Source organism: Leptinotarsa decemlineata, unplaced genomic scaffold (genome assembly GCF_025532065.1).
Source record: "Leptinotarsa decemlineata unplaced genomic scaffold, Ldec_3_MD MMD2_tig00000251_RagTag_RagTag, whole genome shotgun sequence".
Taxonomy (NCBI): Eukaryota; Metazoa; Arthropoda; class Insecta; order Coleoptera; family Chrysomelidae; genus Leptinotarsa; species Leptinotarsa decemlineata.
In genome coordinates this window covers 7,140,854-7,153,188 of record NW_027412547.1, presented here as the reverse complement: position 1 = coordinate 7,153,188, position 12,335 = coordinate 7,140,854, and the positions used below count along the sequence as shown (strand labels likewise).

At 36.2% G+C, this 12,335-nt stretch overlaps 1 protein-coding gene and 1 long non-coding RNA gene across 6 annotated transcripts in view; one reads left to right on the top strand and one right to left on the bottom strand.

Annotated features, from left to right (window-relative positions):
* The window catches only part of LOC111513297 (uncharacterized), a 472,097-nt gene that overhangs the window by 229,677 nt on the left and 230,085 nt on the right, over positions 1–12,335 (bottom strand). The gene's annotated exons all lie outside the window — the stretch shown is intronic.
* On the top strand, positions 9,480–11,425 carry LOC141481662 (uncharacterized). Its single transcript, XR_012465088.1, has 3 exons — positions 9,480–10,022; positions 10,405–10,663; positions 11,109–11,425. It is a non-coding gene; the product is annotated as an uncharacterized lncRNA (long non-coding RNA).

Sequence of the window (12,335 nt, the reverse complement as noted above, 5' to 3'; positions counted from 1 at the left end):
TTATCCACAAAGGTGCGATAAGGTGATAAGACATGAATAATGCCATCGCCTTCCGCTGACCTGGCTTGAGAGCCTTACAGCTGGGCATCTTCTCTCTATCTAACGCCACCACTGTCAATGGAACCCCTACTCCTCCGAACTCACCCCCCCCCTCCATGCAGTTGACGCATAACGCCGGCTACACGAAGGGACGAAACCAGCGGGGGTAGGAGACCCATTTATATTTATTGCCCATAAATTATATTACATTCAAATTAGTAGAGAATTGAAATTTACATTCTTTTATATACTAACTATTATCTAAATAATCATTAAGTTATCAATAGAATCCCTAACAATAACAATCACACAATATATTATGTTATCTGGCGTTCACTCGCCAAGCCAGTAACAGGACCGGGGCGCGTGTCGTTCATCACCTTTCCTCCCATGTTTATATGTGGCAATTTGTCTGTCATTATTTCCTTTCATCCCTCACCACACTCTCCGCCCATTAATTCGCTCCCCGAATCCATTCCCTTTTTTTCCACTCATTCCCCTAAGCTGCATTTCTCCATTTTCTCGCTCATGTCGTTCCTTCCATTTCCGCCATACGATTTTCTCTCCCTCCATACACCTCTCTAGCACATGCTCTGCCGTTTTGGGCTCCCCCCAGCCACAGGGTCATGGTACCTCAGGTCCCAGGTTGAACCTGGCAAGGTAACCCGGAAAGTTCCCATGCCCCGTAAACAGTGGGACAGCCTTCCTCGACAGATTGAGTGATTCAAATCCGACGGTTCTACAGTACCTGTATAACAGTCGCCCATTCGTTCCTTCTTCCCACTCTCTCTGCCATTCTTCCCTTATACGCCTTTTTATCCTTTTTCTCTCCTCATTCTTACTGTCCATTCTTCTTACGTTCCAGGTGACGTTTTCAAGGTTGAGGATTCGAGTTGCCTCTTCATGGGCTTTCTGATTGCCCAGGTTACTACTCTGATGCCATACTATTTGGGTCCGTGCCCCCTTTCTTTTCTTGCCTCAATCATTCTCTGTATCATTACTACCCTTTTATTCTTTGATCGTAACGCATTCATCCTTTCCACAGCCACGGCAGAATCGCTGACCACTCTCATGCTCTCGTTCATACTCCATATGCCTATCACTTTCTCAATCGCAATAAGTTTTCTGCCTCGTTCACGCTGCTCTGTCCATTTATTTGTTCGTTTCCTCGTACCCATTCACCCTCGTTCCTTTCATGCGCCCAATCTATGCCGATTCTCTCGTCTTTCATGTTCACTCCGGCGTCCACGTACACCTCAGCCATACCTTCGTCCTCCGCTTCCTCCAGCAACATTCCTTGCATCCAAGGGAGTACCTTATCCGTCCCTTTCACCTCTATCCTCAATTTTACTTTCTCCATTCATCCTCCATTCATGGTATCTGGCCTTGACTTCAACATGAAGTGGCGCAATACCCGAGATCACGCTGAGCGCTGCCGTCGGCGCTGTCCTGTATGCCCCACATGAGGCAATCAGGAATGGCCTTTGGGCCGCGCTGAGCTGTCTCCTGACTCTACTGTCGTGTACTCTACTCCCCCACACCTCTACGCCATACATTATTGCAGGTTTGGCAACCCTTTCATATATCACTCTGATGCTTTCTCTCCTGAGCCCGATGTCCCGCCCGGTCCATCTTCTCATTTTCCCTGCCAGCACACTCACCTTCTTTCTTACCTCCTTGTGGTGTTCTATGAACAGAAGTCCAGAGTCCACCACAATTCCTAGGTATCTCACGCTCATACCGATCTCGATTTCCCTGCTATGCATTCTTATGGTCCCTCCCTTCTGGTCTGTATATACATACATTCCGTTTTTGTTTCATTATACCCCAACCACATCTCCTTCTTCCACGCTTTGCATTCGTTCCAGACCAGATTCCATCTATTCTCTATGCTTTCAACGGTGCCACCCTCGATGATGACCAGCTGGTCATCCGCGTAGGCCTGCACGTACACCCCATATTCTCCAATGCCTTGTATTTCTTTCATCCTTCTCATTCTCTTGAACCACTCTTCCATGACTATAAGCCATAGTCATGACAGCCTCTGTTCACCGTTTCAGACACCGCCCCACAAGTGACTGTTCGCTCCCCTATAAAGCACATACACACCTTTCCCACATTCTCCGGCATTCCCATTCGTATCATGCATCCCGCAATCGCCGGTGCCCACGCGGTATTAAAGGCGTTTGACAGGTCCAACGCCACAACCAGACTGTGTCTCTTTCCTCTCTTATTCTCTTTTATTCGTTTCACCATTTTTTCAACTGTCATCACCGTATCCATTCCCCCCCTGAAACCATACTGGTTGGGTGAGAACTTCAGCTCCCTTTCACACCAGACCTGTATCCTACCGTTAAGAAGCCTGTCCAACATTCGTCCCAAGCCCGTCAGCGTCAGGTGATAAGACAGTCGAAAGTTGGCCATTGAGAATGAGTGCTTCATAAGTTACATTTTATATCCTAACGCGTTCATATATTATACAGTGCAATGCAATGCCTTGCAATGCCATTGCAAGGCATCTTACCTATTTCCACAATATTTGTTTTAGTGACGAATGTACATTTTTTTTTTGAACGGAAAGGAACTCTATTTATTGATCAAAATTTAACAGGGGAACTGTATTTGAATATGCCGGAAACTAAAATCGTCGCAGCGAATCCTAATGAATTTGATATAGATATTGTATTTCAACAAGATGGAGAACCACAACATTACTCCAGACAAGTAAGATTGGATTGGCCATCGAGGTCCTATAGAATGGCCAGCCCGCTCGCCGGATTTGACACCTTTGGATTTTTTTATGGTGTTATTCGAAGCAAAAGTGTATGAAAGTGAACCTGCTTCAATATTGGATATACGGCAGAGATATTGGCGTTACTGCGATCTAAAATGTTCAGCGTGAAATATCGGATAGGCTGTTCGTATGTCAAGAAGTTTAAGGCAGCCATTTCGAGCATCTTCCGAACTGACCTCAAGTTTATTACCTCATATTAAGTAGTTAAATGTCATTGTATTCAGGCAATTATTGAAAGTTCCGCCATTTTGTAGTATTTAAAGAGTTGTGAAGCATTTGTGAGGAGCTTCAAGAGATGTGCCACAAGATCCCCGTTTCCATTAAAAATTTTTTCCCAGATGACTCCCAATCGCCATAAGAAATTTCTTTTTCTTCAAAAAACCATACGACTAAATCAACTATTTTTTCGTTTATTTGAATGTGATTGACAATGTTTCACGATGAATTTCATCAGTTCGGACTTCCATTGTCTGATATTCTATAAAATGATTTGAAATTCCTGAAAGAACGAATAGAAGAAGAATAATTAAAAATGAATATCTGAAAATAACAATAATTGTATTAAGCAAAAAAATCTGTATTTAAATAATAGTGAAATAAAATACGAATAAAAATAAAATAATTGCAAAGAAATAAAAACAAAAAGAGATTCCAAACCAAGTAATGACTGGACTAATTCTTCCGAGAGATGACTATTTATGGGTCTTTCCAGTATCTCCGCTTTCCTTTTTCCGCTTCACCAGTTTAGTGGGGGATAACCGTTTGGCGCTTGATTATGGGTTTCCATATATTGTGTATCTCTACGCCAGCTTGGCTGAATACATTGTTGAACAACATGGATGCAGTTTCTTTGAATTTCCTCCTGAAACAATGTTCCTCCCTTTGTATGATCTCAGCTTGGGACCACTTGCTGTTATGTTTATGGGTCCAAACATGCTCTGCTAGTCCTGATTTGCTGGTTTCCCCTCGCTGTATGTGATTCTTGTGCTCGGCAATGCGAACATTCAATGGCCTCTTAGTTTCACCGATATAGGATTTTCCGCACTCACAGGGTATCCGGTAAATGCAATTTTTGGAATCGCAGTTTGTGTTTTGTGGCCTGGTTTTCGTGAGGCTGCTATGGATAGTATTTCCGGATCTAAAGCAGGTTCTGATGTTGTACTTGGACCCAATTCTTCTTATCCTTTCCGATAATCCTCTAATATAGGGAAGTGCAAGCACTGGTTGTGACTGCTTCTCTTCTTTGCGGGTCTCCTGCTGTATTTCAGGAGGAAATTCAAAGAAGCCGCATACATGTTGTCCAACAATGTATCAAGTCAAGCTAGCGTAGAGATACGCAACATATGGAAACCCACAATCACGCGAAAAATGGCTAACTCCCGCCAAACGGTCATGCCCCACTAAACCAGTAAAGCGAAAAGAGGAAAGCGGAGATAAGCGAAAGCACTCGAATGTCCCATAAATAGTCATCTCTCAGAGGAATTAGTCCAGTCAACACCAGAAGAAGATTGTGGATACTAAGAATCGAAACGTCGTGAAGTAATTCGGCTTGGTGTCTCCTAACTTTTATTTTTCATTATTTGTTCAATTGTTCTATTTTCACTTGTATTTTATCTCACTATCATTTCATTTCAGTTTTTTTTGCTTAATATAATTGTTAATTTTAGCTATTCATTTTTAATTCTTCTTGTTTTATTAGTTTTTTCAGGGATTTCAAATCATTTTATATAATATCTGATAATGGAAGTCAACTATTATTTCTATAGCCATGAAAATCACATTCATTGGAAAGGAAGTATTTTCAGGAGCACTTTTCATGAAACAAAAAGCATCCTGAGAAACGATTGTTTTCAACTGAAATGATTTTCGATAACCCAGTAAATAAATTTCAAAAAACAAATCAATCAAAACACTATAATGGTATAACATCAAATTTCCCCCTGAACACATTTGCACTGAGTTGTTCACAAGGCCCTATCCAATAAACTAAGTGTATTTACATTACTGGACTTATCAGATGTGTACAAATGCTCTCCTTCGAATTGGGACAGCGAGCTGTCCTAGAAATGGAGTGAAGATTGATTGCTGAAACAGAAATGGCCATGAGGCCATATCCAGTTTCCGTGACACATTTCACTGAATCATATTACACATCCAGACTGGATGTAATCGTGACACATCTCAAAGCAAGTTTCATGAACTTTCTTGATTAGAAAGACGCTTCAGTTTTCCCATTCATCAATCAAGTTCTTAGAATGCGATTATTCACCGTTTACAAGAACTTTGTCACTCAAAGATACCGTCTCGGCTCGTTTTTCACGAGATTTATTCCGAAGTTTCGCCTTGCCGATGGAGACGAATTGGCGTTTTTGGGAATTAATTTTCATGATGTAGGTAATTGAAGAGCGTGAGAAGTTCAAAAGAAGTGATCAAAATGGAGTTTGTTCGGAAACAAATCACTACCAATGAATATTCCGAAGTATTTCTTATACAGTGCATTTCTTTAATGGCCCCCTCCTTTTATTTTTTGAACGGATCAACTCAAAAAATTGATATTTGGGATAATGAAATTAATGTATGAATACTTAATTTTGACGTATCATCTGTCAATTTTACTGTTTCTTCCAGTGTTTATCTGAAAGTATACACATGGTCTACACACCTTTGTTAGAGTTAATTTTGAGACTAATATCTTTCTCCCTTGGTAACTTTACCATATATTTTGTTTGAAGATGGAGAAGTAGAAAGTCAATAATCTTCCTTTCCTAAACTCTCCTGAAAATATACTTCTATCAATTTTGACAATAGTCGTTTCAGGAAACTTTTTCTTTTGGTTTTGTAAATTGAAGCAACTTCTGTTTATGATTGACATTTTTGTGAAGAATTTTTATTTGTAACTATCATTTCTTCCTTTGAAGGTTTTCCATTATTCATACATGGCTATTCTAATTTCAGTCAAGTATGGGAATATCGTTGAAGAAGAGAAAGGGAATGTGTCGAACTGTGGCAAAGTTGCCTTATAAATGAAACCGAAAAATCAACTCTAGTTTTCTTGTTTCCGAAAAGCCCAAAATTTCGAAATTGTGTTCCTTGCTGTATCTTCTTTATTTGAAGACATTTGAAAGTGTCCGTTTTGAAAATATCAAGTTTGACAACAATTTTAAGATAGTTGAAATTCATGTGATATTGTGAAACTACCGTTTTTTATGATTCTTAAGTAAATCATTATTTTTTTATTATGGTCCGGATAATCAGTTCAAATGGATATTACACCAACACCAAACCGTTATTCCAACACCTCGACACGTGTTTCGATCACCAAGTGATCATCTTCAAGAGGAAGATCAAACTAAACATACTTACACTGTTATCCTTATTTATATCATAGATACATACCACTTCTAGGTACAGTAATATTCATTACTACACCAAAAGTTCTAAACAGTGCATTATAAGTTCAAATGGAAGTAAAGCCACAGTCTATTCTAAAAAAAATCCTCATCACCAAATATCTGAAATGTATTGATATTACAATCTTCAATATTTTCAGAGGTTTTTCCACGTCGTATAAATTCCAAAATTCGTCTCGCGCAGTTTTCAATGGAGGTTAATAAGATGACGGGACTGCAGAAGCTATGATGCTTCCTTGGCGGCTCGTTAACAGTTGTAATTGAGCTTTCGTGAAATCTTTCGAACTTTTTTACTAACACGCTTTTATTAGCTTCACCTGTATATATGTGTGTATGTATGTATGTTTGTTTGTTTGTAACTCTCAAGCTCGCGATCTGTATTTGACAGAATTAGCGACATTATTGCTTGATCGTTTCGCGGGCAGATGGCGCTGTACGTTACCTCATTGATATATCGATATTATTGCTTGATCTATTCACGGGCAGCTTTTTACCTGCGAATGAACAGATTAAGTTTCAAACCTTTCTTCTGGAATTGGAGGGGCTTGTATTTATGGTTGAGTGGCATAAGTGGAATTTATTTTTCCATTCTGGAAACTATATTTGTGTTCCTTCTTGCGGGCTTTGAACGCTCTTCCAGTTTGACCTATATGAAACATGGGACATGACCCACATGAAGCTTTGAAAGGAGTTCACCCAATTCGAAGAAAAGAGGATAAAAGTTATAAAACCTTAACTCACTTAGGCCAACTAACTACAAATATTTCAAATTTTCTGGACAGCAAAGTTGTAAATACTGCTTTCAAAACCAACAACAACTTAGGCATGCACATTCAGAATAACTAAGATAAATGTTCAGTGTCAGAAAAATCAGGAGTGTATAAATTATCGTGTGGGTCATGTCTGATGTTTTATATAGGTCAAACTGGAAGAGCGTACAAAACCTGCATAAAGGAACACAAATATAGTTTCCAGAATGGAAAAATAAATTCCACATATGCCACTCATTTAATCTCAGAGGGACATGGATTCAACCATGAATACAAGCCCCTCCATTTCCAGAAGAAAGGTTTGAAACTCAACGTGTTGGAGAGTATGGAAATTAACAAATTCAAAATCTCTCAACATCTTATGAACGATCAAACTGAATTGAATAATTCGCCATTATTGAATCTGTTCATTTTCAGGTAAAAATAGTTAGGTATATTTACAGGTATACTTTCGAAAAATGTATTGATCTAATTAATGAATTCAAACCTGACCTTTTCAGGTAGATTCATTATTTAGGCAGACGAGTAGGTAATAGGTTAGAGTATAAAATTGTTTATGCTTGAGGAAGCTATTGTATAGCGAAACACATGTCACGGTTTTTGTAAAACCCTTCATAGTAAAAAACATACAATAAACTGTTCAAATTAGTTTCTTAGGAATCGAATTCATACAGATTCCTCGTAAATAAATTAATCGTTTACATGGCACACAAATTAACTGTAGAGACAGACAGACAGACTGTATACAGTTAACAAGGTGTATTCAATTTCCCACTGTATCTCCCGTAGCGGCAGCTAATTTGCCAAATGTACACACGAATTCAAAATTAGGGAAAATGTTCACACAAAGCAATTATAGTCATTCTTGTCTTGTCTCATATATAGTTTCAATGTTTCGCGTTGTTCTAAACTACGAACCTGAGGCAACAATACCGCGTATCGTGTCTCTAAATTGAGGAATGCCAACAACATCTCATGATCGTTGACTCTAATTGGAGAAGCCCGTCTGGTAACTTGCCGGTTTATTCTTGATTGACGGTTTGATTCAAATGCCGTAGTTAATCAAAGCTTTGTTGTCTGCGCTAATGAATGTCATATTTCATGAGTTTATTGAATGCAACACCGCCAAAACCCCAATCGTTTATTGTGGTTGAGAAGGATTTTGACTTGTTAACAAAGGGCATTGATGCCCTTATTTCCAATTCTCTTGTGTTACCCGAATAAGTTGACGATCACTGTGGAAAAATGTCATAGACTGTCTGCATCCTTTCCAAAATATAGAATAATATAGACCAGATTTTAGTCCACGAGTGGTGGACTCGTCGATTAGTCCTACGGATTCATGGTTTTATGCAGGTTTCTCACACGGTATCGATGAATATTTGAGATTCTGTGATATTCGTTACTTCACAATTAATGTCAAAGGTAATTCATGAGATTGAAAAACTCAATAATTTAAACAAATGTCATTTTTTATGGAGTCAATAAGTTTTTATGGACCTTTGTGAGGAGTCTCACCTTGCACAATCTGAAACGTAAAGATTGAAATGTGTGCAATTATTAACTATTTTTTTAATGGAAAAAATGATAAAATACGACAAGTTACTGATATATAGCGCATTTTTCTTTGTGAAAAATATATTGTGTTCACACGGTAACTTATCGGGATGCACTATGAGTTTGCCCTTTCTTGAAATATTAGTGAGGTTTCAAGTTACCTCATTTCCCTCCAGAAATGTCGATAAAATGTCCAGAAATGTGGTACAATATTTTGAAAATCATCTACAACTGAAAAAACAACTGTCATTATTAGATTCATTATCCTCGACCGTATCCTATTGTGAGGAAATTAACGAAATATACCGAAAATTGCGTAACAGCCGGCACTGGTCAACAGAAGAGGTCCGGTCCTGCTCCCAGTGGCGTAGCGTGGGTATCGGCTGCCCGGGGCGAAAGACAATTTTAGCGCCCCCTCAATTAGGTATTTCAATTTAATGTATACGATACATTATATATATATATATATATATATATATATATATATATATATATATATATATATATATATATATAAATATGAAAGTTATTGACGGTCTTGATATAGAATATGATATATGATGGGCCAAAAGCCCGAAACACGTGTCTATTTTCAGTATTTATTGTGAGTCACAAAAAAATTTTAAGCTTTATAACTCCTATTCAATCATATATTATTCATTTTTAAATTATTTATTTAATTATATTTTATCGGGTGATTCCAGTTCAGCAATACATGTTTTTCGTTTACAAAAAAAGCATTGAGAATCATTGCAAATGCACGAAAAAAAAAGATTTGTTACTTCAAAGAAATTTATTTAGTCTAATTTATTTCATCACTTTGATTAAATATCATTCATTCCAAACGACGTGTGTATTGTATCGATTAGATGATAATTTTGCGGAGACAAAATGAAATTCTCTTTTCAATTCCTCTAATATTTCAATTCAAGAGGTCTTTTACTTAGTCAAATGAATTGTGGATCATTTCAAGAATAACATTTATTGAGTTCTCAAAATAATTCGGTTGAGTCAAACAATATAATTTCATCAAATCAAAAGTACGTCTGTTGAATGAAAACTTTCCAATTCAGTTTAACACTATGGGGTGCTGTTTTGACACTAATATATAATTGAATCAACTGAATATTTATTTTCACTTCAACAATACATATCAATACCTTTAACTAATTTTGGAAATAATTTCAAGATTATGGATAATTTCATTTCAATATTTTTATTATTTGTTGGTTTGAAAAATTCAATTGTTTCCTTTAAAGAGATGATATAGTTGAAATACTTCTAAGGAATAGAGTGCCGGTCGGCACCATTTGCGTTTTCGCAAGAACCGTAAACTAATCACGAATGGAATAAGAATTAACAATGTGTTTTGTGTTTTTCAAGGAAATGACGAAGAGGTTTACAGTTTCTTTTTGATTATACGTGGATTGAAGTTTTTCAGTGTTTTCACAGGTATGTTGATAATATACTTTCTTTCATTTCATATTTTGAAATAATTATGAATAACATGTATTGGATAAACGGACATCGTTTTTTTCAAGCACGTGCCCATACATTTTTCTCGACAGCTATCTATAAAAGTGGCTTGAAGTTCTTATTGTTTAATGTAATGACTGAAAGAAAGCTTCCATGTTTCCAATTCTGTTTTTAAGAAAGTAGAAGTTGTCGAGTGAAATGATTATCATTGAGAGGTAGGTAGGTAGGTACCTATGCATCAGTAATACCGATCAGTAATACCGAAAAAGGAAAGTTATTTGTAACATATTTACAGAAATGATGACATCCAACAAAACTGCACAAACTCAAAACATGCAATATAATCTTTAATTTTTAGACATGGAGGAATTTCTTAATAACTTGGGATTAAATGACCTAATTGGCATTTTTAAAGGTAAAAAAATACATATATTATTTTTCTCCTAATAATATACTTAAAACACATACTTTTCAGACATGAAATGATGTAACCTTAGACATAGCTAAAATGCTCACTGATGAAGAAATGAAAGAAATGACTCCCCCAATTGGCAAAAGAAAAATATTCAATCAAGGAAGCAATTGATGGAATAAATTAAGAATCATATATAACAGAGGTATGTCTTTCATTCATAACTTTAATAATAAATATGTATACCGTTACAATTAAAAACATATTCAGTTTTCTCAAATAACTATAAATTTTTGCGATTTGCTGTAGATACTTATTATTATTCAGGTCTATACCTAAGTAATCAAATGCTAGAATTCTTAAAATTAATAGATTTGAAGGCCTGAAAGTTATGATTGGAGACCTAGGTAAATTTTGTCATCACAGTCATATTTCTAATCAAATTTTTCTGTGATGAAGTACATCATTGTTTTTTTCTATTATCAAAAAATAAGGGTATCTCTTTTTGTTAAATTGGATGTGTACAAAAAAAAATAATTATATTTTTATATTTCTATGGGATAATATCTAAGCTAGTTAGTAGAAATTGATCCAATAGTATTATTGCGAAAATGTAGACTATCACTAATCTCTGTTCTCTTTCATTTTAGGTCATTACTTCAGTGAAAGGTTTCGAAATCAACTCTAATTGTTTTTTAGTAGATATCACCAATAATAATAATAAATAATAAAATATGTTAATGTTTTATATTAGGATTAACCATTTGTGAAAAATTTATATTTTCATTTAAATATTTGTAGAAGTCTATTATAATTTATTAATTGTTTGAATAAATTTGGTACTGAAATTTCTCGATTTTTATTTATATTTTGCTCATTCTCACGTTGAACAATTTTCCATGGCATTTACATAATCAGTATTGAATATGAAATATTATCCGCAAGACTCCCATCAGCAGCTGATTAAAAAATCATAATACGTAAGTAGATCAATAATCCTGTTGAGAAAATGATACAAAGTGTATTTAATGTATTGAGAAATCAGTTTGTTGAACAAACTGTAATATATTCTCACAATTATTCAATAACTTGATCTATTTTGATTGGTGATTCATGTAAATTCAATCACTGACTCTGTATTTCTGATTCTGCCGAAAAGTAATTTTCTCAATATACTAAAACTATACGTAATGCTTTTTATCTACAAACTTAAAAACATATTGAAGTTTTGGAAAAGGAAAAATTAATTTTCAGTAGAACTGAAAATTACTACCAACGAGATGCTGGTACTCAGATTTTTATAATATTTGGTTAATTGAATCCAATAACCAAATTCAAACAAGATGTATATATATATATATATATATATATATATATATATATATATATATATATATATATATATATATATATATATATATATATACATCGGAAAAGTCTAGGGATAATAATACAGGAATCAGTACAAAGTATGGCCTCCACGCTGGTTTATTACGGCCCTACATCTATCGTGCATCGACAAAATGAGATTGTCAATGTCTTGTTGAGGTACATTTGCCCATTCAGCGATTAAAAGCTCTCTCAATTGAAACGTGTGAATGTTCCCCATATGCGGAGTATTTCTTCCTTGAAGCATGTCCCACACATGCTCGATGGGATTCAGGTCCGGTGATTGTGCTGGCCATGGCAATACATCAATTCCTTCGTTGGTGAGCCAGTCAGTCACTAGACGCGCGACATGTGGACGAGCATTATCGTGCATTAGGTGGAAGTTTTCACCAACAGCACCAGCAAACGGACGGACGATAGGTAGAAGAATGGTGTCGAGGTACTGTCGAGCTGTGAGGGAGCGATTTGGAAAAACGAGATCGGTTCTG